At 44.4% G+C, this 27521-nt stretch overlaps 1 protein-coding gene and 1 non-coding gene across 7 annotated transcripts in view; one reads left to right on the top strand and one right to left on the bottom strand.

Annotated features, from left to right (window-relative positions):
- The window catches only part of LOC126278282 (inactive dipeptidyl peptidase 10-like), a 1623672-nt gene that overhangs the window by 241792 nt on the left and 1354359 nt on the right, over positions 1-27521 (bottom strand). The window lies entirely within an intron of this gene.
- Positions 7797-7871, top strand: Trnat-ugu (transfer RNA threonine (anticodon UGU)). The gene has a single exon. It is a non-coding gene; the product is annotated as a tRNA-Thr (tRNA).

Below are 27521 nucleotides of genomic sequence, written 5' to 3'. Positions count from 1 at the left end.
AGTTTTGAAGCGAATGCCATGAAGTGTTTCCTTCAGTTTTGAAATCGAGTTGAACTCACGAGGCCTTAAGTCAGGGGAGTGCAGTAGGTGGTACAGCACTTAGGAGTCCCATCAACCAAACAAATGAGTAATAGCTTACACTGTTCGTTCTTGAACATTGTTCTGCAAAATGATGGTCAGGTCCTGTGCAGAAAGTGTCATCACTTCTGTCTCTATGTTGTTCATTTTTTGAACACAACCTACGACCAGCTTTATTGCTGTTCATATTTTGGAACACAACCTACGACCAGCTTTATATAGCGACATAGTCAGCTTGTATAGGAGAATTATAAACCAGACCGACATAAAGTTAACATTGTGGTAAGTAGTAAGCTTTGGAAGGTAATCATACGTCAGAAATAGAAAACGTTATAAAATTACGTTAAAAAGAAATACTTCTCCAAGTATGCTTGAAATTTCGATGACTATCTTTCACAAATTAAAGGAAATCCAGGTTCACATATAACATTCAAGTGAATTTAAATTTCGCTAAAAACCACTGTCTTGTTATACCACAAGTAATATTTCTCTATTGCTTGAAAGCTAGTAAACTGAACATTGTTCTCGCATTACATAAAGAAAGAAACACAAATCGCAATGGACAATCGTATTTCTAATCCCCCCCCCCCCCTCCTCTGTTCTTTCATCCGGGTATGTCTTCTCATAAGTATAACGTATCCACCGATTCTTATCTTCCGTTCATGCTTTCTACGCATCGGTAATTAACTTCTCCTACCCTGGACGTTCCAGCTATGAGGCAACTCTTGAAACGCACACACTCCATAGGAAGTTAGAGAAATAGTGTCGGTATTTCGGATTGTTCACATTCTATAGACGCCATTCCTGTAAAAAGGCCAAAAAGTTCATTACATTCTTCGGGCCATCTCTGAACAAATAGAGCACCGTCTGGCCTCAAAGCCACGTTACGGCACTCGTTTTGGTACATGGATAGTAAGTCTCGTCCGGGAAGAATACAATCCCTGGTTCAATATTGTGTTGTCCCATTCGGAAAAAGACAGGGATTTGGATCAGGAGGGGCGGGGGGGACGCAAATGTGAGAGGGAGAGACGTTGCCACAGGTATTGCTACAGATTCACCTGTTGGTATCTGTCCAATTCTTCGTTGGAGACACGCTGAGCGAACGTGGCCTTCTTTACCACAACCTGAGCAAGTTTCTGCTGATCGTCGTAAATGACTATCGCTCTGCAGCCTCCAATTGTTAGATAAGACGGCACATGGTTCAAATGGCTCTGACAAGGGAACCTCCCCATCGCACCCCGCTCAGATTTAGTTATAAGTTGGCAAAGTGGATAGGCCTTGAAAAACTGAGCACAGATCAATCGAGAAAACAGGAACAAGTTGTGTGGAACTATGAAAAAAATAAGCAAAATATACAAACTGAGTAGTCCATGTGCAAGATAGGCAACATCATGGATAACGTGAGCTCAGTAGCGCACTGGTCTCGTTCTTAGCGTGAGCACCGGCAGAACGAGAGGTCCTTGGTTCAAATCTGCCGTCGAGTGAAAAATTTAATTTTTTATTTTCAAACAATTATTATCTGTCGTATGGAATATATCAGACGTGTTTTCCTGTGGAAGAATCGGTTGACCTATGACCTTGCGATCAAATGTTTTCGGTTCCCATTGGAGAGACATGTTCTTTCGTCCACTAATCTTATTACAGTGAACAGAGACGTCAATGAACGAACAGACAGATCATAATTTTGCGAAAATAAAGAACGTAAACTGCACTCGAGGGAAGATTTGAACCAAGGACCTCTCATTTCGCAGCTGCTCACGCTAACCACGGGACCACGGCACTCCTGAAGTTGCACTCTCCTTGATGTTGCCAATTTGACGCATGGACTACTCAGTTTGTATATTTTGCTTATTTTTTTCATAGTTCCACACAACTTCTTCCTGTTTTCTCGATTTATCTGTGTTCAGTTTATCAAGACCTATCCACTGTGCCAGCTTATAACTAAATCTGAGGGGGGTGCGATGCGGTGGTTCCCTTGTGAGTACTATGGGACTTAACATCTGAGGTCATCAGTCCCCTAGAACTTAGAACTACTTAAACCTAACTAACCTAAGGACATCACACACACCCATGCCCGAGGCAGGATTCCAACCTGCGACCGTAGCAGCAGCGCGGTTCCACGGTGAAGCGCCTAGAACCGCTCGGCCAGACGGCAAATGTTTTGATAGCTCTATCCGTACTTGTCGCACACCATTAAGTACCGGGCACGTGCTAAAGGTTGTCCATTTTTCTGCTGTGTGTCTAAGTACCCGTCCATAGGGTTATAGCGCATTAACTACAATCTCAGCCGGAACCTCAAATGGCATCTCAAACACCCGTAGAGTTCTCAATCCAGGTCCCGCATGGTCAATTGCTACCTTTCCCACATGGCCGCTTGAATGTTTAAATTTAAGTCCATCTTTATGTCCGCGTACGATCGTGTCACACAGAGTGTCGTTGATCAGTTTCACGAAGAGAGAAGTGGATGCGAATCATACCTTTTGGTTGAATTTAAAATTCTTCACGTATAAATCGCTCTATTTCAAATGCCTTCGGTCGTGCAAATTCACTATTAAAGCTGATCTTGATAGTAGATTGTCGGTACGAATGGGCCATTCTAGTTCGAAAGCGCAGGCAATAGCGAAGGCTGACACGAAGTAAACAACCGTGTACGCGCTAAGCACCGCGGCAGGGACGTTCACTGATGTCTGAGCCGCACGACAGCGGAAAGCAGACTTGCTATAGAGGCGGACAGAATTAGTAGTAAAGAAATAATAAACTAAAACACCATGACTGATGCCGAAGTTTTACTCCGTGGATGTCGAAAATGTAAGTGATAAACATTTATCATTTTATAATTTTGTGAGTGTGAGAAGGTAGGGAGGGGGCCTAGGAGGTGTCATCAAGAATAAGTTCCGGAAAGGTTTGAAATTGCGCGTAAAATTTGTTGAAAGCCTCTCAGTACTCTCATTCTCAATATACAGGCTCGGTAATTTGCCCGCCGCGGTAGCGTTCTCGCTCCCCGCGCCCGGGTTCCCGGGTTCGATTCCCGGCGGGGTCAGGGATTTTCTCTGCCTCGTCATGGCTGGGTGTTGTGTGTTGTCCTTAGGTTAGTTAGGTTTAAGTAGTTCTAAGTTCTAGGGGACTGATGACCTCAGATGTTAAGTCCCATAGTGCTCAGAGCCATTTGAACCATTTTTTTACCCGCCGTTACGCTGCCTTGAGGCATATACGCAGTTTCTAACTTTACTGGCGTTTTCAAAAATGGCTCTGAGCACTATGGTACTTAACTTCTGAGGTCATCAGTCCCCTAGAACTTAGAACTAATTAAACCTAACTAACCTAAGGACATCACACACATCCATGCCCGAGGCAGGAACCTGCGTCCGTAGCGGTCGCGCGGTTCCAGACTGTAGTGCATAGAACCGCTCGGCCACTGCGGCCGGCAATGACTTATTATGCTAAACCTATAGCGTAAGAGAGTACCTATTAATGAGTAGAATATGACGACTTCAAAATTTAAAAAATTGAACAGTAATTATATGAAAGACTAAAACTCAAATTTCTACTGCTCTTGGAAGCCGCTTTATAGTCAGCTTGTAGCTTCTGTTCTGCACTGCTTCACGCATTTAGCACTATAGATAATTGAGGAGTTTGGATGTAAGTGCTACTCCGAAATTAAGAGGTTGGCATACGAGAGGTAATCAAGATTGGCCGTATGAAGCCAGTCAGAACGCTGGAAAAATGCAACAGACTACAAAGAATGTCTGCCGTCTGTCCGCCATATTTATTCGTGACACAATCGTTGAAGAGCATTCCTGACCATTACCACAGCAGCTTGCAGGAACCTCAGTGGAGCTATTCCTTTCCTGTAAGAGGATGCACAGGGGAGGGTTTCCGTGAAGCCTTATGTGTATCTGGCGAGGCAGTTGGCAAAGAACGCCTTTGATCTGCACCGAGCTGCGCGAAGCAATTTAAGCCACGGCGGCTGCTCTCAGTCCTTTTGCGTCGCTCTTTACACTGTCACCTAAAGAGACGGGGATTTAACCTGTGATGGCTTTTGAGAGTCGTCCATTTCTGAATTTCCTTTCCTGTATTGTAATTCCAATAAAATAAACTGAAGCAAGGAATTTTTCGAACATTAACAAGTCCCTGCCATGTGATAAAGACATGTGACATTAAATCCACTATTATCTAATAGTTAAAAACCGTTCTACAGCTCTTTAACACAGAACGATATGTTTGTCTAAATCAAAGGTACGTACTTGGATGAGGTTCTGCTCACTGGAATTTCAACTATTCGCACTGCCGCTCATCTCATCCCATAGAGTTTATCTAAATACCAGACGATATTTTTACGCAAGATGTATGAGACAGACTTCAAGAAGAATGTATTAATTCCATTTGCAAAGAAGGCTGATGCTGACTGGTGTGAATAATAAATTTAAAACAATTATTATTGTTCATGAGTCTCAGGTGCACATTTTTAATTAGATGTGGTGATCTCTGTGGATCATCTTTATAGTCATGGCCATGTCCATGGCCGAAATGTCTGAACATAGAAAATAGGAAATAAAGATAACAATAAACAAAAACTAAACCAAACCAGTGACAGAGAAGCCAGTCACGTGGTTTTAAAGACAAACATTAGACGACTGCTTGAATAAAGATACGTCCTTGCTACGAGATTTAATTTTCAAGTTATTTGATGTTAAATGTTTTTGATATAAAATGATCTTTAATTAGTAATACTACACATTAAAGTGTAGTTTCAATGGAGAGGTTTTACTGGGTACTCTCGATACATTATGGGAGATTTTTTGTGAATATTACATGTTTTAAATTACAGGTCAGAACATATATTCCACGCGCGAAGTAGTGAATTCTCGCCTAGATGGAACACAAAATAGTTAAATTAGGGGAAGCATTGGTAAACAAGTGTAATTACAGATGTATTACTTATTAGTTTAATTGTGTAATATTTATTAATGATATAACGACGTAAGACGGCGTCCATATAAAGAAAGTACTATTTGTGAAAAAAAAACATTAATGTTACACTAAAATTACGAGCAGCACTGAACAGCTGATGAAATTTCCATCCAAATTAATGAGTAAATTTACACACTACTGGCCATTAAAATTGCTACACTAAGAAGTGCAGATGATGAACGGGTATTCATTGAACAAATATATTATACTAGAACTGACATGTGATTACATTTTCATTCAATTTGGGTGCATAGATCCTGAGAAATCATTACCCAGAGTAACCACCTCTGCCCTTAATAATGGCCTTGATACACCTGAGCACTGAGTCAAACAGAGCTTGCATGGTTGTACAGGTGCAGCTGCCCATGCAGCTTCAACACGATACCACAGTTAATCAAGAGTAGTGACTGGCGTATTGTGACGAGCCATTGCTCGGCCATCATTGACCAGACCTTTTAAATTGGTGAGAGATCTGGAGAATGTGCTGGCCAGGGCAGCATTCGAACATGCAGTCGTGCATTATCCTGCTGAAATGTAGGGTTTCGCAGAGATCGAATGAAGGGTAGAGCCACGGGTCGTAACACACCAGAAATGTAACGTCCACTGTTCAAAGTATCGTCAGTGTGAACACGAAGTGCCCGAGACGTGTAACCAATGGCACCCCATACCATCACGCTGGGTGATACACCAGTATGGCGATGACGAATGCACGCTTCCAATGTGCGTTCACTGCGATGTCGCCAAACACGGATGCGACCATCATGATGCTGTAAACAGAACCTAGATTCATCCGAAAAAATGACGTTTTGCCATTCGTGCACCCAGGTTCGTCGTTGACTACACCATCGCAGGCGCTCCTGTCTGTGATGCAGCGTCAAGGGTAACCGAAGCTATGGTCTCCGAGCTGATAGTACATGCTGCTGCAAACGTCGTTGTCGAACTGTTCGTGCAGATGGTTGTTGTCTTACAAACGTCCCCATGTGTTGACTCAGGGATCGAGACGTGACTGCACGATGCGTTTGTCATGCGGATAAGGTGCCTGTCATTTATGACGGCGGCCGAGTTTAGGTTTGTTCTGAGCATCTGACGTCACAAAACACAGTCAGCCAATGAACAGAGAACGATGATGCCAGAACATGACTGTAGTGCAGAGCACGGACGAGTGTTTTCAGTTTTAGAAACGTTCAGTCATAAATAAAGTAATTAAAAAAACCAATGCCTTGATAGCAGACTTTCTTTTATAGAAAATTTGGAAAAAGCATTCTTTATACCAATTTCTTCATATTCTATTAATTAATTAAACGAAACAAGCAATAAGCCTCCTAATTCAGGCGATAGTAAGAAAAGGTGTTTGTATCATTCTCACTAACCGCTCTTTCGCAATAAGGAACATCGGTAATTTCTTATTTTCTATTACATTGTATATTCATAATCATAGCAACAGTGTTTGTCGGTATTTTGCGTGCGATTTTAAAGTCCTCCGGGAAATATATTGAACGACGAGCTGCGTTAACGTAATGGTTAAAGTGTATGGCTGCTAAGCGAAAGGTTCTGAGTTCAAACCTTGCTTGGTGCTTGATATTTTCTTTATTTAAAAACAATATCGAAGTGCCTTACTTCATGAATTTTATTCGTTTGAATGTAATTTTTTGAAATTTATAGTGGCAACTAAAATCGACCATATGGAAAGTATACGCTATGGACTTTTACCTCTGCAAACTGTTCAAAATTTCGTACAGTGGTTTACTACATCTAATGCTGCACAATAACTGCGTTGAACATCGAAACAAAATCTAGTCATTTATGGGGGGAAGGTATCACTCAAGATGTGTAAAAATCAAATTTTTCGGCCAAATAGTTTTTGTGAAATCGAAAGATAAAGCGTGTCGAAGCAGTTGAAACACCATGTTTCTGCACAGGCGAGCAGTGCAATGATAACAAAATCGCGCACATCGTGGAATGCGGGGAGCACGTCTCTGTAGCAGCGAAAGGGTTAATGCGGCTTTACTTCACAAACTGCGCACTCCCCCCTGTACTATTGCGCTGCTTCTCTTGGCGCGTACAAGTGGCAACGCAGCAATCTTCCGCCTCTGGGCGGGCATGCACGAACCGCCAAGATAAAAGAATTGAACTAAAGTGATACGAGGCCGTTGGGATCCAGCACGGCGATCCGTATTATCCTCCTGAATCCACCGATTCCATATTCTGCTAACAGTCATTGGATTTCGACCAACGCGAGCAGCAATGTCGCGATAGACTATAATCGGACCTTTATCAAAGTCGGAAACGTGATGGTACGCATTTTTCCTCCTTACACGAGGCATCACAACAACTTTTCACCAGGCAACGCCGGTCAACTGCTGTTTGTGTATGAGAAATCGGTTGGAAACTTTCCTAATGTCAGCACGTTGTAGGTGTCGCCACCGGCGCCAGCCTTGTGTGGATGCTCTGAAAAGCTAATTATTTCCATATCACAGCATCTTCTTCCTGTCGTCATCTTCGTGGTGTAGCAATTTTAATGGCCAGTAGTGCATATAGTTCTTACAATATCGGCCATGACCTTCTTCTTCTGTGTGAATGCACACATATTCCCCGAACTCTTATAGGACTTGGTAAGAATGTCTTCCACGAGTAATGAGTATGTTGAGGTGGGACACTACGATTGTAGTGTGTGACATACAAGGTGAGAATATGGGTTTCGCGGGAGGTGTTCGCAAGATAGTCCCTGAAGTCGTACTATCCTCTGTGCCCTCGGTGGCTCAGATGGATAGAGCATCTGCCATGTAAGCAGGAGATCCCGGGTTCGAGTCCCAGTCGGGGCACACATTTTCACCTGTCCCCGTTGATATATATCAACGCCAGTCAGCAGCTGACGGTATTAATATAATTCTAATTTGGTTTCAAATGGTTCAAATGGCCCTGAGCACTATGGGAATTAACTGCTGAGGTGATCAGTCACCCTAGAACTTAGAACTACTTAAACCTAACTAACCTTAGGACATCACACACATCCATGCCCGAGGTAGGATTCGAATCTGCGACCGTAGCGGTCGCGCGGAGTTTGGTTTCATTTAGGGTTAATGTGACAGATGCATTGGTACGATACTGCAGAGCCTGTATTATTCCGAAGAACGATGCCGTCAGACACGCATGCGTATCTGAAGGAACAGGCACTGTGGTGATTGCAACAGATATGAAATACATGAAATGCATGCATAGATGCGAATATGGAAAACTGTCAGCTGTATAATGGAATGTCGACAATGATAATTTGACTGGGACTCAAACCCGGATATCCCGCTTGTTGAGAGCGAAAGCCGTACCTTACGGCTATCCGAGCATAACTCACGACCAGACCCAAATTCCATATTTCGTCAACTAAGCGTCCACAATTTGTTCGCGTACATCCATTACGTATATTTTAATTGGAAGTTTCTAAATACGATGTTGCAGTCCCTGTGTTATTCCGAATTACGATGATAAGTTCCTTCGGACATGCATGGATGCATACTCACAGTTGTGATTTCACTATGCAGCTGATGGTTGTCCATATCACAAGTGCAAATACATTTCATGGATGCTCTGGTGGTTGGCCACTGGACAGTGACTTGGCAATATTTTTAAATCCATCTGCGCATCAGGAGACCCTATGAATGGTGGTTTTCTTGCTTTATTTAGCTCTTATTCGTGTTGATGCACATAGGGACTCATAAGTCGATCTTTGATGAGGGCAACAGTGATTAATTTCACAATCAGACAATTAATTATCTGGTAGGAATCAGCAAGAAGAGCACTGTGAACATTTCTTTCATTATCATTTTACCATCCACGAATTACCCTACCACGTCGCAAAATGTTCCTTTCTGACGTCATGCGCACAATGACAGAAACGTGTTTGATAATGCGCAGCATTTACTGCGGCCATACCGCACCCGTCCCCACCATCACAAGGCTGATGAGTACAACAACAAAAACAGTCGACAAGACAGGCGTACCCAGACAAAGACAGCCGCGCACTGGCCTGTTGTTGGCTTGCCCTCTTGTTTTGCTGCGGCGGTACAGGTGGAGCGTTCTTATCGGCTAGAATCGCCCGCAGCTGCGCCGGCGAAGCGCAGCCGCCGGCTGCGCTGACAATGTCTGGCTGCATATTGTCCGTTCCACTTCCTCATTGCTTATGCTTGCTGCCTGCCCCTTCCCCCCTCGCGTTTTAATAACGAACGTCTCTCGCTGGTGGAGCTGCTTTGCATCCCAGTGATGAGGACCCACCCGAAGCAGGCGTTTGTTCTTCTCGACTCCCCTTATTTTTTTCATTTACTGCAGAGTAGCTCTGAAGATTCGGACTCTTTCCGGCAGTTCGTGGGGCACGCTGCAGAGGAGGAAACCTGTGCGGCGCATTAGCTCACGAATCGCAGCTTCCACTTCTCAGCGTCGCTTACCGTGGGCTGCAGTGAAACACGTACAACGCTACCTGATGTTACGCAAGGTATAAGTTGATTTATTGTTTTCAGATTTGCTCCCAAAATCATTCGAAATTTCTTGAAAGGCAAAATTACTTCCCACGAGACTGTATATCGCATAGAACAGCGCCTACACTGATCAGGCAGAACATTATGAGCACCTCGAAGGGCACGATCTATTGACACGTAATCAGCATGGCTTTAGAAAACATCGCTCTTGTGCAACGCAGCTAGCTCTTTATTCGCACGAAGTACTGGCCGGTATCGACAGGGGATCTCTAGTTGATTCCGTATTTCTAGATTTCCGGAAAGCTTTTGACACCGTTCCTCACAAGCGATTTCTAATCAAGCTGCGGGCCTATGGGGTATCGTCTCAGTTGTGCGACTGGATTCGTGATTTCCTGTCCGGATGGTCACAGTTCGTCGTAATAGACGGCAAATCATCGAGTAAAACTGAAGTGATATCAGCTGTTCCACAGGGAAGCGTCCTGGGACCTCTGCTGTTCCTGATCTATATAAATGACCTGGGTGACAATCTGAGCAGTTCTCTTAGGTTGTTCGCAGATGATGCTGTAATTTACCGTCTAGTAAGGTCAACAGAAGAGCAGTATCAGTTGCAAAGCGATTTCGAAAAGTTTGCTGTTTGGTGTGGCAGGTAGCAGTTGACGCTAAATAACGAAAAGTGTAAGGTGATCCACATGAGTTTCAAAAGAAATCCGTTGGAATTCGATTACTATATAAATAGTACAGTTCTCAAGGCTGTCAATTCAACTAAGTACCTGGGTGTTAAAATTACGAACAACTTCAGTTGGAACGACCACATAGGTAATATTGTCGGGAAGGCGAGCCAAAGGTTGCGTTTCATTGCAGGACACTTAAAAGATGCAACGAGTCCACTAAAGAGACATCTTACGCTACATTCGTTCGTCCTCTGTTAGAATATTGCTGCGCGGTGTGGGATCCTTTCCAGGTGGGATTGACGGAGGACATCGAAAGGGTGCAAAAAAGGGCAGTTTGTTTTGTATTATCACGTAATGGAGGAGAGAGTGTGGCAGATATGATACGCGAATTCGGATGGAAGTCATTAAAGCAAAGACGCTTTTCGCCGCGGCGAGATCTATTTACGAAATTTCAGTCACCAACTTTCTCTCCGAATGCGAAAATATTTTGTTGAGCCCAACCTACATAGGCAGGAATGATCATCAAAATAAAATAAGAGAAATCAGATCTCAAACAGAAAGGTTTAGGTGTTCCCTTTTTCCCCGCGCTGTTCGGGAGTGGAATGGTAGAGAGATAGTATGATTGTGGTTCGATGAACCCGCCGCCAAGCACTTAAATGTGAATTGCAGAGTAGTCATGTAGATGTAGTTGTACATAATAGCCAGTGTGTCCATCTTTGTTACGGATATGAGCGGCGAAGCGTCGTGGTATGGAAGCACTCTGGGCTTGGTAGGTCGCTGGAGGGAACTGCGTCCACATCTCCACGCATGAGTCACCTAATTCCCATAAATCCTGAGGAGGAGGGCGATGAGCTCTGACAACACGTTCAATCACATCCTAGATGTGTTCGATCAAGTTCAGATCTGTTGAGTTGGGGGACCAGTACATCAATTACAACTCGCCACTGTGTTCCTCGAATTTCTCTATCACACTCCTGGCCTTATGACATGCCATTCAAATGGTTCAAATGGCTGCAAGCACTATGGGGCTTAACGTCTGAGGTCACAGTCCCCTAGACTTAGAGCTACTTAAACCTACCTAACCCAAGGACATCACACACATCCATGCCCGAGGCAGGATTCGAACCTGCGGCCGTAACAGCAGCGCGGTTCCGGACTGAAGCACCTGGAACCGCTCGGCCACAGTTGTCGGCTGACATGGTATTATCTTAGTGAAAAATGCCACTGTCATCGAGAAACATGATTCTCATGAAGGGTGTACGGAGTCTGCAACCAGTATAAGACACTTCCTGGCTGTCAAAGTTCCTTGCACGAACCCCACCGAACCCATGGATGCCCTCAAGAATGTTCCCCAGAGCATAAACGAACTGCCAACAGCTTTTATCCATCAGTCAGTACAAGTTTCAAGGAGCTCAGCCCCTGGAAAACGACCTAGCGAGGTGGCGCAGTGGTTAGCACACTGGATTGCCATTCGGGAGGACGACTTTTGAAACCCATGTCCGGCCATCCTGATTTAGGTTTTCCATGATTTCCCTAAATTGTTTCTCGAAGATGCCAGGGTGTTTCCTCCGAAAGGGCACGCCCGATTTCCCTCTTGATTCTTCCTAATTCGAGCTTGTGCTCCATCTCTAATAACTTCGCTGTGGACACGACGTTAAACACTAACTTCCGACTCTTCTTGGAAGACGATGGATTGGCGCCATCCCATCGACATTTGAAGAAGTTGTTGGGATTCATCGGACCATGCAATGCTCTGCCATTACCACCGTGCCAACGACCAGTGCTGATGTTTATATGCCCATTTCACTCGTGGTTGCCAATGATTTGCAGTTAAAATTGGCACATGAATGGCTCGTTGGATGCACAGGCCCATTGTTAGGAGCGTTCGGTGCAATGTGTGTTCAGAAACATTTGTACTCTGCCCAGCATACTTGGTAGAAAATGCCGTTTCGTGTTTTATGTTTCTTTTTTCTTGGTAAATGTAAGTTGAGTCTAGCTATAGTTCCATGCTCATCGAAAGAGCTGTTTGTGCATTAATTACCAATGTTATTTTTGATGTGTATCACTGACTGGTAAATGTATTCACATGGTGCAGTTAAAGTCCCCAGTGTCTTGAACAGATCTTTACAATGAGCTCGATTACTATATTTGGTTATTGTTCTTATGGCTCTCTTGTAGAGTTTGAAAATTGTGTTCATATTTTGTGCATTTGTTCCACAAAAGAGAATACCATAGCTAAGAATTGAGCGGGCGTATGCACAGTGTGTAACCAAAAGACACTGCATGTTACACAATGATGATAGGATTCTAAAGGCATAACATGCCGATGACATTCTGTTTACAAGTACCTTTGTGTGTTCACACTACTTCAACTAAGAATCGATATTCACACCTAGATATTTTGCATTTGTTACACAGTTTATAGAGGTGCCATCCACATTTAATATAACATTGTCATTTGCCTTCTTCAAACTGAAATTCATGGCATTAGTTTTCTTCACGTTCAATGTTACTTTATTGCATACTGACCAATCGTAAACTTCCTTGGGGGTTTCACTTGCTTTCTCTGCCAGAAGTTCTCTTGTTTTCTGAGTGACTGGAATAAGATATTGCTGTCATCAGCGAAGAGAATTTTTTCACCATGTGTAACACTACTGGGAAAGTCATTAATGTATATCAGGGATAGTATTGCTCCTAATATGCTACCTTGCGGAACGTCTATATTAATGTATTTTGGTTTTGATAACTGTTTTACTAAATGTTTAGATTTATTTCAAGTACGTGTTATCTCTACTCTTTGTACCCTATCTACTAGGTATGATCGAAACCAGTCATTAGCTGCCCCTCTTATTCCTAATGTTTCTAATTTATTTAATAGAATCTTGTGGTCGACTGAATCAAAGGCCTTAGAAAGATCAGAAAATATTCATGCGACACACACATCTTTGTCAAGAGCATCAAGTACAACTTTGTGAATTCTGATACGACTGACACTGTGTTTTTGCCACTTCAGAAACCAAACTGTGATTCGCTTAAAATATTGTATTTATTCAGTTAATTCATTAATCTGTCTTTCACAATTGGTTCTATTATATTTCAGAATGATGACAGCAGGGAACTGGGCTGGTAATTTTCTATGTCTTCCGCATTACCTTTCTTAAGCAAAGGTACATCTCTTGCCTGTTTTAACTGCTCTGGAAATATCCTTGATGTGAAGGATTAATTTATTATATTTGTTAAGGGGACTTGTATAATCTCTATGCATTGTTTCAGTACACACATTGGTACTTCATCTAAGCCTACTGACTTTTTATTTTTTAGTTTTTGAACAGTTTTGTTGACTTCATTCTCTGTGGTCGGAAGTAAGACCACTGTATGTAGTACAACATTATTTACAGATGTTATAGTTGTTTTGGTGAATTTTTGCTGCAACTTCTCTGCAGTACTTTAAAAATTGTCGTTCACATAGTTTGATTAGTGTTGTGGATCATTTATTACCTTATCCCCCTCCCTTAGCAGTATGTTAGTCTGCATTTGTTTGCCTAAGTATTATTTTGTCATTAAATGAGTCTTTTGCGCCAATCAGCACCTTCCTATAGATATTTTTGTATCTGTGATAAAATTTAAGAATTCTATATCATTGTGACTCTTTTTAACGGAACTGAGGTACTTAAGCACTTGGGGGGACTTCTTAATACATGCTGTTATCCATCTGTTTTTGTGAGATGTTGATACAGATACGCATATTTTTGGAAATGCATTTTCAAAGTTCAGTTTAAATAATGTCGAGAATTTAGAGAATTTCGTTTTCACATTGGTTTCCTTATACACTTCATCCCAGCTTTGTTTTACTACTTGTTTTGAAATTTTTTCAATTCTGATTTCTGATAGATGTCGTTTGTACCCTTGTAGTTTAGGAAGTGAGGGCCTAAACCTCACCCATGGCTACTATCTAGCAGCAGCACTTCCTTCTTCCTAACACTTTATATATTCCTAGGCTTATTGACATCGGTTGTAGTGTGCTGCACACTTCCTGCTAATTTTTTCTACCTGAGGTTCTTCTCCACTTAACTCTGTAAGTGGTAGATACCTGTTTTTAGCTTTGATGATAAAACTGTCATATCGCATTCTCTTTCTTCCTGTCCTCCTACCAGATGCCAGTTCCCAACCATTCTCCTCTCCCCTATCTCCCTTGATCCTGATTAGTTCCTTCCTTCCTTCTTCCAACTGCGTATGAAGGGAACATATTTTCATTTCCTGTTGCTACTGCATACTGTGCAGTTCCAGGAGATGGCTTCTTCCGTTCTTGCAACACACTCCCGACCGCATCCCCCCCCCTCCCCCCAATCGTGAAAATATTTCCTGCAAGATTGGCAAACAAGGCCCTCTACTCACTACCCTATAACAGCTCCCACATTTCTCACTCATGGTGAATTTCGAGGGAATAAATAGGTTTAAAGACTGTTTCAAATTTGTCAAGGACGCGAGATCGGCTGTATGTAAACAAAAAACACACAATGGTCTTATGTGCGGTTTTTGTCGTTTTTGTACTGATTTAGAGATACAATGACAAAATAATGAATTAGTAATTACTTTGCTTTTAAAGAATTTACGTTATTAAGCGTGTTTCGTCAGGTTTTTAAACGTGTATGACTCTGAATATGTAGGCCTAGACCGTGTCTATCTAACTAGTAAAGACTACGAAATGTATTAGTTAAATACGATTTAGAAACGTTCAGTTATACTTTTATTGCGACAATAGACACTAATGAAACTAATAGCTATCGTTTTTTTTTACGAATTTTGCAGTATAGAGAAAACTTCAATAGAATTTTTTGTATTGATGTCACGCAAAATATCGGGTTATATCGCGATTATCGGGACTTCAGTTTACACGAAATGTTTTCAAGAACAAGCTCTACTGGGACGCTAATATTCAGTTGTGTGGCAAGAAAGGAAACTACAGCAAGTATACGAAACAAAGAAAATTTAAATTTGACACTATTTCCTTTTAAACAAGTTCTTTTACTGGATGAAGAAAATACCTGTTGTCTCACTCGACGGCCATCTTGTTAAGTGGTAAAAATTTTCAAATTTGTGTTAAGTTCCTAAGGGAGCAAACTGATGAGGTCATCGGTCCCTAGGCTTACACACCACTTACTCCAACTTAAACTAACTTACGCTAAGGACAACACACACACACCCATGCACGAGGGAGGATTCGAATCTCCGACAGGGGGAGCAGCGCAAACCGCGGCAAGGCAGTAGTTCGTGCCTACTGCAATCGAAGCTGACCATATCGTTGGGTGAACACGTAAGGATGGTCTGCTGTGGGGCTCCATGCTCAATAATGTACGATGAACAGTGTGCTGTGAAACACTCGGGCATGCAGCAGCATTGTGCTCTTTCGGTTGAGATGCCATAGATCACCATCTATCCTACTTTACAGGGCATAAAAGCCTCCGAATCCCGCGTTTTGTGAAGAGTCATGGACGTCCAACCATTTATCACCTAGTTGTAGTTTCACTATCCTTCTACATCTTTCCATAGACGCTTACGACAGTAGCACGTGAACAATCGACCAGCTTCGCCGTTTTCGAGATACTCGTATAGAGGCTCTGCGTAATATTATTCTGCGATTTGTCAAAATCGTTTATCTCAGTGGGTTTCGTCATTTGCAGCCCATATCTTCTCTAGGTTGATCTCCCGTCCGTCTGTGTTCCGCTTACATACTTTTGTTACCCCGTCAGTTGTCGGCATCGTCACCAGGCGGCATCCTACGTAGTGGTGGGCAGTGGTCATAACGTTTTGGCGTATCAGTGTATATACTGAGTTATACTTTAATAAAAACGTTGTAATACCAAAGAATTTTAAACAAGAAAAAAAAGAAACCTTAAAATTCCGAAAAGAAATCCGCGTAAATGTGCCCTGGTCTCCCTCACATTTCTGACCAATGTTGCTGATATGATTTCATGTCATCACATCTTCGCTGCCTTTTACATCTACATCTACATCCATACTCCGCAAGCCACCTGACGGCGTGTGGCGGAGGGTACTTTGAGTACCTCTATCGGTTCTCCCTTCTATTCCAGTCTCGTATTGTTCGTGGAAAGAAGGGTTGTCGGTATGCCTCTGTGTGGGCTCTAATCTCCCTGATTTTATCCTCTTGCTCTCTTCGCGAGATATACGTAGGAGGGAGCAATATACTGCTTGACTCCTCGGTGATGGTATGTTCTCGAAACTTGAACAAAAGCCCGTACCGAGCTATTGAGCGTCTCTCCTGAAAAGTCTTCCACTGAAGTCTATCTATCATATCCGTAACGCTTTCGCGATTATTAAATGATCCTGTAATGAAGCGCACTGCTCTCCGTTGGATCTTCTCTATCAACCCTATCTAGTACGGATCCCACACTGTTGAGCCGTATTCAAGCAGTGGGCGAACAAGCGTACTGTAACCTACTTCCTTTGTTTTCGGTTTGCATTTCCTTAGGATTCTTCCCATGAATCTCAGTCTGGCATCTGCTTTACACGACGATCAACTTTATATGACCATTCCATTTTAAATCACTCCTAATAGGTACTCCCACATAATTTATGGAATTAACTGCTTCCAGTTGCTGACCTGCTATATTGTAGCTAAATGATAAGGGATCTTTCTTTCTATGTATTCGCAACACATTACACTTGTCTACATTGAGATTCAATTGCCATTCCCTGCACCATGTGTCAATTCGCTGCAGATTCTCCTGCATTTCATGACAATTTTCCATTGTTATACCTCTCGATATACCACAGCATCATCCGCAAAAAGCCTCAGTGAACTTCCGATGTCACCCACAAGGTCATTTATGTATATTGTGAATAGCAACGGTCCTATGACACTCCTCTGCGGCACACCTGAAATCACGCTTACTTCGGAAGACTTCTCTCCACTGAGAATGACGTGCTGCGTTCTGTTATCTAGGAACTCTTCAATCCAATCACACAATTGGTCTGATAGACCATATGCTCTTACTTTGTTCATTAAACGACTGTGGGGAACTGTATCGAACGCCTTGCGGAAATCAAGAAACACGGCATCTACCTGGGAAAGCGTCTCTGTGGCCCTCTGAGTCTCGTGGACGAATAGCACGAGCTGGGTTTCACACGATCGTCTTTTTCGGAACCCATGCTGATTCCTACGGAGTAGATTTCTAGTCTCCAGAAAGGTCATTATACTCGAACATAATACGTGTTCCAAAATTCTACAACTGATCGACGTTAGAGATATAGGTCCATAGTTCTGCACATCTGTCCGACGCCCCTTCTTGAAAACGGGGATGACCTGTGCCATTTTCCAACCCTTTGGAACGCTACGCTCTTCTAGAGACCTACGGTACACCGCTGCCAATCATGCGTTAATCGTAATCTAGCTCTACTGAAAGCCACTGGCTGGTCCACGCCGACGATCTGATGCGTCTCAGGCAGGACGCTTCCCGGGCGAGGCAGACAAAGCTGCCACGCGCCACTCTCGGGCAATCCGATTTGCGAATGCTTAGTCTTCATTTTTCGGCCGTGCGCGAGGGATGGCATCGAGCCGCGTGACGGCTGTCCTCCGAAATAACAGCTTGCCGGAGCGCGTATTATCGGAAACGGATTCGGAGCCCGGTGGCTGGAAAAACACGTAGCACAGCAGAACGCTAATCCTGTTTAGGGAAAGACTCAGTGGCGGGGCGCGGGTGTTTCTTCCGGCGATGATAAGGCCCCCGATGCAGCTGTTGCGCAAAACAGCGACGGAGGAACAACAGCTGACGTTCTAGGCGCTGTCTCCTGTTCACGAAGCGTCGTGCTGCCGAAGTTTTCTTAGCAAGCAATCTCAGGTAATATTACTCGCGAATTTAATTTTACAAAGCATCCATTCGAAGACTTGTGAGACTATTGTTACAAGAGCTGAAGAGACTGTCATTCTGCAAACCATCTAACTCTGTACAAGCCTTTAAAAGAATTCAACTGTTAATATAAGTTTTGAAATCACGTTTGAATTTAACTATGCAAAGCATTTCATAGACACTACTAGTACGAGGCCGTGTAGAAAAAACCAATCTCCAACGTTTTTAAGTGAAAATTCTTTAAGCTTTTTACGTAGAACGAATACACGACTGGCCCCTAAAATTGCTACACCAAGAATAAATGCAGATGATAAACGGGTACTCATTGGACAAATATATTATACTAGAACTGACATGTGATTACATTTTCACGCAATTTGGGTGCATTGATCCTGAGAAATAAGTACCCAGGACGACCACCTCTGGCCGTAATAATGGCCTTGATACGCCTGGGCATTGAGTCAAACAGAGCTTGGATGGCATGTACAGGTACGGCTGCCCATGCAGCTTCAACACGATACCACTGTTCATAAAGAGTAGTGACTGGCGTATTATGACGAGCAAGTTGCTCGGTCTCCATTGACCAGACCTTTTCATTGGTGAGAGATCTGTAAAATGTGCTCGCCAGGGCAGCAGTTGTACATTTTCTGTAACCAGAAAAGCCCGCACAGGACCTGCAACATGCGGTCGTGCATTATCCTGCTGAAATGTAGGGTTTCACAGGGACCGAATGAAGGATAGAGCCATGGGTAGTAACACATATGAAATGTAACGTCCTCTGTTCAAAGTGCCGTCAGTGCGAACACGAGGTGACCGAGACGTGTAACCAATGGCAACCCATACCACACGCCGGGTGACACGTCAGTATGGCGATGACGAATACACGCTTCCAATGTGCGTTCACCGCGATGTCGCCAAAGACCATCATGATGCTGTAAACAGAATCTGGGTTCATGTGAAAACATGACGTTTTGCCATTCATGCACCCAGGTTCGTCATTGAATACACCATCGCAAGCGCTCCTGTCAGTGATGCAGCGTCAAGGGTAACCGCAGCCATGGTCTCCGAGGTGATAGTCCATGCTGCTGCAAACGTCATCGAACTGTTCGTGCAGATGGTTGTTGTCTTGCAAACGTCCCCATTTGTTGACTCAGGGATCGAGACGTAGCTGCACGATCCGTTACAGCCATGCAGATAAGTTGTGTTGTCAGCTCTACTGTTTGTGATACTAGGCCGTTGGGATCCAGCACGGCGTTCCGTATTACGCTCCTGAACCCACCGATTCCATATTCTGCTAACAGTCATTGGATCTTGACCAACGCGTGCAGCAATGTCGCAATACGATAAACCGCAATCGCGATAGGCTACAATCCGACCTTTATCAAAGTCGGAAACGTGATGGTACGCATTTCGCCTCCTTATACGAGCCATCACAACAACGTTTCACCAGGCAACACCGGTCAACTGCTGTTTGTATATGAGAAATCGGTTGGAAAGTTGCCTCATGTCAGGACGTTGTAGGTGTCGCCATCTGCGCCAACCATGTGTGAATGCTCTGAAAAGGTAATCATTTGCATATCGCAGCGTCTTCTTCTTGTCGGTTACATTTCGCGTCTGTAGCACGGCATCTTCGTGGTGTAGCAATTTTAATAGCCAGTAGTGTATTATTAACAGTCTACATTTTATTCTTCGTGTCTACATATTTATTTCTCAACATAACCACCCTGGCGACGTACATGTTTTTCCCAACGAGAAACCGGTTTATTGATACCATCAATACAGACCGTTTGACTTTGTTGGCGGAATGAAAACCTCATTTATGTTTGTATCGCTTGATCACTATCAAAATGAAGTTCTTTTAGTTTTGGAAATAGATGAAAACCGGTGGGACCAAGCCGGTTGCTGTATGGAGGATGATCGGTGACGGAGCACCCAACGCGTCGGATAGTCGCAGATGTTGCAGCATTCGTGTGTGGTCTGGCATTCTCATGTTGATGACGAGGGTGAATCATCTGTGGACCAACTCTTCGAATTTCGAAACTCTGCGCGGCTTCTCACGCACCTACATAATTACGTCGTACACCGCCGTGTTGCACGTTACAGTTGGGAGCCCTCCAGTGGTAGAGTGCTGCAAATATGTACGCATAAAGAATGTAGAATGTTACTAACACATGTCTTATTTAAAATATTTAATAGATTTCACACAAAAAAATCGAAGGCATTACTCTTCAGCTCGCCCTTGTACTTCCTGCGGTACAAAATTCGCTATTTCTTGGGACTTCAGCCTTCTGACTGGCTTGATGGGCCCACCATGATTTCCTATTCTGTGCCCTCGTCTTCATCTCAGCGTAGAACATGCAGCCTATATCCTCAGTTGTTTGCTAGATGTATTCCAGTCTCTTTCTTCCTCTAAAGTTTTTACTCTCTACAGCTCCACCTAGTACCAAAGAAGTTATTCCCCGATGTCTTCACTGATAACCTACCAGTCGGCCCCTTCCTCTTCTCAGTGTTTTCCGCATATTCCTTCCCTCTCCGATTCTGTGGAGAACCTTCTCATTTCTTTCCTTATCAGTCCACCTAATTTTCAAGATTATTCTGTAGCACCACATCTCAAATGCTTCGAATCTCTGCTGTTCTGGTTTTCACACAGCCTATGTTTCACTACTATACAATACTGAACGTACATTCTCGTCCTCAAATGAAGGTCTATGTTTGATACCAGTAGAATTCTTATTGCCAAGAATGCCTTTTTTGCCAGCGCTAGTTTACCTTTTATATCACCTTTTTTCCACCCGTCATAGGTTATTTTGCTGCCTAGGTAACAGAATTCCTTAACGTCGTCTACTTCGTGATCCCCAATTCTGATTTTAAGTTTGTGCTGTTCTCATTTCTGCTTCTTCTCATTAGTTTCGTCATTCAGTCCATATTATGTACTCATTAGACTTCTTTCCATTCAACTAATCCTGTAATTTACTTAGCTATCACTGAGGATAGCAATTTCATCAGCGAATATTATTATTGATATCTTTACAGCGTGAATTTTAATTCCACTGTTGAAACTTTTTTTTATATCCCTCATTGCTCCTTCGATGTGCAGAATGTACACTGGGGGCGAAAGATTACATAGCTGTCTTACACTTTTTTTAATCCGAGCACTTCGTTCTTGGTTTTCCACTCTTTTGTTCCCTCTTGGTTCTTGTACGTATTGTATATTACCTGTCTTTTCTTATAGCTTACCCCTATTTACCGGACTAGTCTTTCACTCCCACTGTTCTTTATTGGTTCTTGAACGTATTGTATATTGCACGTTTTATAGCTACCCTTATTATTCTCGGGTTTCGAACATCTTGTATCATTTTGAATTGTCGATCGCTTTTTCCAAGTCGACAAATCCGATGAATATTTCTTAATTTCTTCCATCATCAACTGCAACGTTAGACCAGCCTTCCTGATGCCTTTACCTTTCCTAGAGCCAGACTGATCGTCATCTTAGACATACTCAATTTCCTTTTCCATTCTTCAGTACATAATTCTAATGAGCAACACGGACTCAGGAGCTGTTAAGCTGATTGTGCGATAATTCTCGCACTTTTCGCCTCTCGCGAGTCTGGTTTCTGTTCGCACTAGATCAAAAACAGAATTAGCGACAGTATGGTGGCTGTTCGCAACACTGACAGGAAACGCACAAAACTGAACACTCACTTAAAACATCGCTATACAGGTGACACGGCGGCAGATGGGGGAGGGAGAGGGGAAGATATACCATATTTCAGGTATTACCTGTCTTCAGGACCGAGCGAGGTGGCGCAGTGGTTGGCACACTGGACTCTCATTCGGGAGGACGACGGTTCAATCCCGTCTCCGGCCATCCTGATTTAGGTTTTCCGTGATTTCCCTAAATCGTTTCAGGCAAATGCCGGGATGGTTCCTTTCAAAGGGCACGGCCGATTTCCTTCCCAATCCTTCCCTAACCAGAACTTGCGCTCCGTCTCTAATGACCTCGTTGTCGACGGGACGTTAAACACTAACCACCACCACCACCTGTCTTCAGGGACAACGCAGTGGCCGATGGCTTTCACTTAACAAGCGACACAGCGGCGTTTACATTGTGCTGTTAGTGCTAACAGACAAGCAACATTGCGTGAAATAACCGCAGAAATCAATGTGTGTTGTATGTCGAACGTTTCCGTTAGGACAGTGTGGCAAAAATTCACGTTAGTGAGCTATGGCAGCAGACAGCCGACGAGAGTAATTTTGCTAACAGCACGACATCGCCTACAGCGCCACTTCTGGGCTCGCGACAGTATCGGTTGGATCTTACACGACTGGAAACCCGTGGGCTTCTCAGATGAGTCCCGATTTCAGTTGATAAGAGTGGATAGCATGGTTCGAGTGTGGCGCAGACTGCACAAAGCCATGGACCCACGTTGTCAGCAAGGCTCTGGGCAAGCTGATGGTGGTTACATAACGGTGTGGGCCGTGTTTACATGAGGTGGAACTGATCACATACTGTAAATGGTCATGTTCGCCTACTTAGAATGCATTCGCAGCCATTCAGGGAATTAATGTTCCCAAACAACTATGGAATGTTGGCGGATGTCAATGCGCCATCTCGCTGGGCCACAATTATTCGCGATTTGATGGAAGAACATTTTGGACAATTCGACAGAATGGTATAGCCACCCAGATCGCCCGACTTGAATCCTATCGAACATTTGTGGGAAAGAATCGAGAGGTGAAATCGTGCACAAAATCCTGCAACACTTTCGTAATAGATGCGGCATGGCTCAGGGCATGGCTCAGTATTTCTATTCTGGACTTCCAACGACTTTCTCAACCCATGTCACGTCTATTTGCTCCACTATGCCGCGCAAAAGTAGGTGCGACACGATATTAGGAGGTATCCCATGAGTTTGTCACCTCACTATACATATTCACGATGTGGCGTTGATTAACAGAATTCTGAAATATCGAACTTCATCACATAGACTTAAAGATCGAGATTTGTTTCGTAAGTTCATTCGAGTGGAAACGGAGAGTTTTTCGACGCTACTCACAATCACTGAAAAAGATGTGATCAAAAGTATCCGCAGACCTGGCTGAAAATGAGATACAAGTTCGTGGCGCCCTCCGCGGTAATGCTGGAATTCAATATGGTGTTGGCCCAGACTTCATCTTGATGACAGCTTCCAATCTCGCAGGTATACGTTCAATCAGGTTCGGGAAGGTTTCTTGGGGAATGGCAGCCCATTCTTCACGGAGTGCTGCACGGAGAAGAGGTATCGATGTCGGCCGGTGAGGCCTGGCACGAAGTCGGCGTTCCAAAACATTCAAAAGGTGTGCTATAGGATTCAGGTCAGGACTCTGTTCAGGCCAGTCCATCACAGGGATGTTGTTGTCGTGTAAACACTCCGCCACAGGCCGTGCATTATGAACAGGTGCACGATCGTGTTGAAAGATGCAATCGCCATCCCCGAATTGCTCTTCAACAGTGGGAAGCAATAAGGTGCTTAAAACATCAATGTAGGCCTGTGCTGTGATAGTGCCACGCAAAACAACAAGGGGTTTGCTCCCTCTCCATGAAAAACACGACCACATCATACCACCGCCTCCGAAATTTACTCTTGGCGCTCCTCACGCTGGCAGATGACATTCACCGGGTATTCGGCATACCCAGGCCCTGCCATCGGATCGGCACATTGTGTACCGTGATTCGTCACTTCACGCAACGTTTTTCCACAGTTCAATCGTCCAATGCTTACGCTCCTTACACCAATGAAGGCGTCGTTTGGTATTTATCGGCGTGATGTGTGTCTTATGAGCAGCGGCTCGAAGATGAAATCCAAGTTTTCTCACCTGCCTCGTATCTGTCAGAGTACTTGCAGTTTGGAATTCCTATGTGATGGTTTGGAGAGATGTTTGCCTATTACACCTTACGACCCTCTTCAACTGTCGGCAGTGTCTGTCGATCAACAGGCGAGGTCGGCCTTTACGCTTTTGTGCTGTACGTGTCCCTTCACGTTTCCACTTCACTACCACATCGGGAACAGTGGACCTAGGGATGTTTAGGAGTGTAGAAATCTCGCGTACAGACTGTGACACAAGAGACACCTAATCACCTGACCACGTTCGAAGTCCGTGAGTTCCACGGAGCGCTCCATTCTGCTCTCTCACGATGTCTAATGACTAGTAAGGTAGCTGATATGGAGTACCTGACAGTAGGTGGCAGCAAAATGCACCTAATATGAAAAACGTGTGATTTAGGGGTGTCTGGATACTTTTGATCACATCGTATATATAATGGCAAGATAGAAACAAGAGCCAGTCCATTAAGTTGGAGATAGGTACACATATTTTACAAGATGTTTAATAATAGCAAAAAACGTCCAGTGTGTAACTTATTTTCAGACAAATTGGGGCAGTCAGGTTAATATTTCTGGATAATGTGGAAACATTCCAGTCGTTGGCCTTTGCAGTAAGAATTGCAGTGCCTATATTATTTACAATGAATAACATCGGCTTTTGAGGTAATACTTGTATTAAATGAATAGAAAACGAAATGCGAAAAAGAAAAATTTGGAGTATGTGAACCCGAACCTTCTATCATTCTCTTCTCAACGCCAGAGCTCATGATGCTATCAACTGTGCTAAACCTTCGACATTCCAAGCATGTTTCTGTATATGACATACACTGTATAAAGAAGGTATCCTAAGATGCCATTATTTGATATTTAATACGTAAATTATACTAAAAAGAAGCAATTTTGGTAAATCTTCACTGTATAGTAGCGTTCAAGTGGTATACTTTCGTTACACTTAAGCTATAATACAAAAGCAGTCAACTTTAGGAAGCATTTACCTACAGATATGTAGTTTTCTGTCATTGTATTATAACAAATCGTAGCGGAAACGACGCGTTTTCGAGAGATCCTCAGTTTGTCATTGCTAATAGACAGCAACTCTGCGTGGAATAACTGCAGGAATCAATGTGGAACGTAGGACGAACGTATCGGCTAGGTCAGTGGGGCTACGGCAGCACAAGACCGACGCGAGTGTTTTTGCTAACGTCACCACATCGTCTGCAGAGCCTCTCTCGGTCTCTCGTGGCCATGTCGGTTGGGCTCTAGACGACTGGAGCACTGTTTCCTGGTCAGATGAATCCCGATTTCAGCTGGTAAGAGCTGATGGTGGAGTTCGAGTGTGGCATAGACCCAACGAAGATACGGACCCAAGCTGCTAATAATGCACTGTGGAAAATGGTGCTGGCTCGATAATGGTGGGGACTGGATGCTCTGGTCCCACTGCACCAATTACTCACTGGAAATGGTTATGATCGGCTACTTTGAGACCAAACAACGATGGAACATTTGTGGATGAATATGCATCACGTCACCGGTCCACAGACTGTTCAAGACTGGTTTGAAGAACATTCTAGACCGAATGATTTGATCACCCAGATTGCCCGTCATGAACATTTATGGAATGTAATCGAGAGGTTAGTTCGTACTCCAAATTTTGCACCGGCAACACTTTCGAAATTATGGACGGCTATATGGGCAGCATAGCTCAATAGTTCTGCAGGAGACTTCGAAGGACTTGTGGGGACCAGGCAGCAAATCACATTGAAGGACGTAGATTCGAGGGGTATCAGTAATATGCGGGTGCACAACAACGTTCGACCACCGGCGGGAATATAGAATGAGGAAGCATGGAGGACACGGATGGGGGACTGCGGACGAATGTAAATACACTCCTGGAAATTGAAATAAGAACACTGTGAATTCATTGCCCCAGGAAGGGGAAACTTTATTGACACATTCCTGGGGTCAGATACATCACATGATCACACTGACAGAACCACAGGCACATAGACACAGGCAACAGAGCATGCACAATGTCGGCACTAGTACAGTGTATATCCACCTTTCGCAGCAATGCAAGCTGCTATTCTCCCATGGAGACGATCGTAGAGATGCTGGATGTAGTCCTGTGGAACGGCTTGCCATGCCATTTCCACCTGGCGCCTCAGTTGGACCAGCGTTCGTGCTGGACGTGCAGACCGCGTGAGACGACGCTTCATCCAGTCCCAAACATGCTCAATGGGGGACAGATCCGGAGATCTTGCTGGCCAGGGTAGTTGACTTACACCTTCTAGAGCACGTTGGGTGGCATGGGATACATGCGGACGTGCATTGTCCTGTTGGAACAGCAAGTTCCCTTGCCGGTCTAGGAATGGTAGAACGATGGGTTCGATGACGTTTTTGGATGTACCGTGCACTATTCAGTGTCCCCTCGACGATCACCAGAGGTGTACGGCCAGTGTAGGAGATCGCTCCCCACACCATGATGCCGGGTGTTGGCCCTGTGTGCCTCGGTCGTATGCAGTCCTGATTGTGGCGCTCACCTGCACGGCGCCAAACACGCATACGACCATCATTGGCACCAAGGCAGAAGCGACTCTCATCGCTGAAGACGACACGTCTCCATTCGTCCCTCCATTCACGCCTGTTGCGACACCACTGGAGGCGGGCTGCACGATGTTGGGGCGTGAGCGGAAGACGGCCTAACGGTGTGCGGGACTGTAGCCCAGCTTCATGGAGACGGTTGCGAATGGTCCTCGCCGATACCCCAGGAGCAACAGTGTCCCTAATTTGCTGGGAAGTGGCGGCGCGGTCCCCTACGGTCTTGGCGTGCATCCGTGCGTCGCTGCGGTCCGGTCCCAGGTCGACGGGCACGTGCACCTTCCGCCGACCACTGGCGACAACATCGATGTACTGTGGAGACCTCACGCCCCACGTGTTGAGCAATTCGGCGGTACGTCCACCCGGCCTCCCGCATGCCCACTATACGCCCTCGCTCAAAGTCCGTCAACTGCACATACGGTTCACGTCCACGCTGTCGCGGCATGGTACCAGTGTTAAAGACTGCGATGGAACTCCGCATGCCACGGCAAACTGGCTGACACTGACGGCGGCGGTGCACAAGTACTGCGCAGCTAGCGCCATTCGACGGCCAACACCGCGGTTCCTGGTGTGTCCGCTGTGCCGTGCGTGTGATCACTGCTTGTACAGCACTCTCGCAGTGTCCGGAGCAAGTATGGTGGGTCTGACACACCGGTGTCAATGTGTTCTTTTTTCCATTTCCAGGATTGTAGTTGGGAACTGGGTCTGCCGGGGAGCATTTGCGACAAATACTGCCTCAGAATGGCACAGTGGTCGACGCCAATCCCTAGCGAGAAGGAGATCCCGGGTTCGAGTGCCGATTTGGCACCCATTATCGCTCGTCACTGCTGATGGCGCCTATACTTTCGATGCAGGTGACGTCATTAGTTCCCTTGCTCTCCTTTCTTTTGTCCCTCTTCCACCTCTAATTTAAATAATATACATACAGCTGAGGATTTCGCGTGGTGTCTATTGTTTCGGACATGTATGAACAAACAGACACCACGCATTCCTATAATCTTAAAT

This window comes from Schistocerca gregaria, chromosome 6 (genome assembly GCF_023897955.1).
Source record: "Schistocerca gregaria isolate iqSchGreg1 chromosome 6, iqSchGreg1.2, whole genome shotgun sequence".
Lineage (NCBI taxonomy): Eukaryota > Metazoa > Arthropoda > Insecta > Orthoptera > Acrididae > Schistocerca > Schistocerca gregaria.
This window is presented reverse-complemented; position numbering and strand designations above follow the sequence as displayed.